At 39.3% G+C, this 572-nt stretch overlaps 1 protein-coding gene across 8 annotated transcripts in view; it reads left to right on the plus strand.

The window, feature by feature from the left end:
* The window catches only part of LOC119582023 (protein tramtrack, beta isoform-like), a 34622-nt gene that overhangs the window by 1127 nt on the left and 32923 nt on the right, over window positions 1-572 (plus strand). The gene's annotated exons all lie outside the window — the stretch shown is intronic.

Here is a 572-nt window from a genome sequence, read left to right on the forward strand (position 1 = left end):
CTTTGGGGAGCTCACAATGCGCAAGAAACTGATTTTATTCACTTTACTTGCCAACCTTCTCCCCCCCACCCCCCCTTCTGAGAAAAAGCTGAAACGACGCCCCTGTGAACAACTTGTCAGATGCCAAAATAGGGTTCCAGACAGTAAAAACGTCTTGCCCATTGTGTTTGGCTTGTTGAAAGAGGAGTTTTGAATGCAGCAATTGTACCAGCGTTGAATTTATTACAGTTTCAAAATTTTACTGATAGATGCGTTGTTCGTTTACTGTGACAATCATAACAGTAAGATGATTGTCATTGTCAGATCTTTGCTTTTAGTCAGAGTTCTCACAAATCCACAAAATTATGTAAAATTTGATATTGCTAAATCTGTCTAAAGGACAGAGAAACTCATTAAAGTACCAGATAATTTTTCAGTATACTTTGTTGTGAGGAATGTAAAAGCAGTCGGACCTGAAGTCCCTTATTTTCTCGGTCAGTTGAAGCCTCCAATGAAAGCCGTAATGTTGCTTGTCTATAGTGATCTCACTCTCTCTTTTTCGCGATCATCCGTTCTTCTTTGTTCCTGTTTCT

This window comes from Penaeus monodon, chromosome 15 (genome assembly GCF_015228065.2).
Source record: "Penaeus monodon isolate SGIC_2016 chromosome 15, NSTDA_Pmon_1, whole genome shotgun sequence".
Classification (NCBI taxonomy): Eukaryota; Metazoa; Arthropoda; class Malacostraca; order Decapoda; family Penaeidae; genus Penaeus; species Penaeus monodon.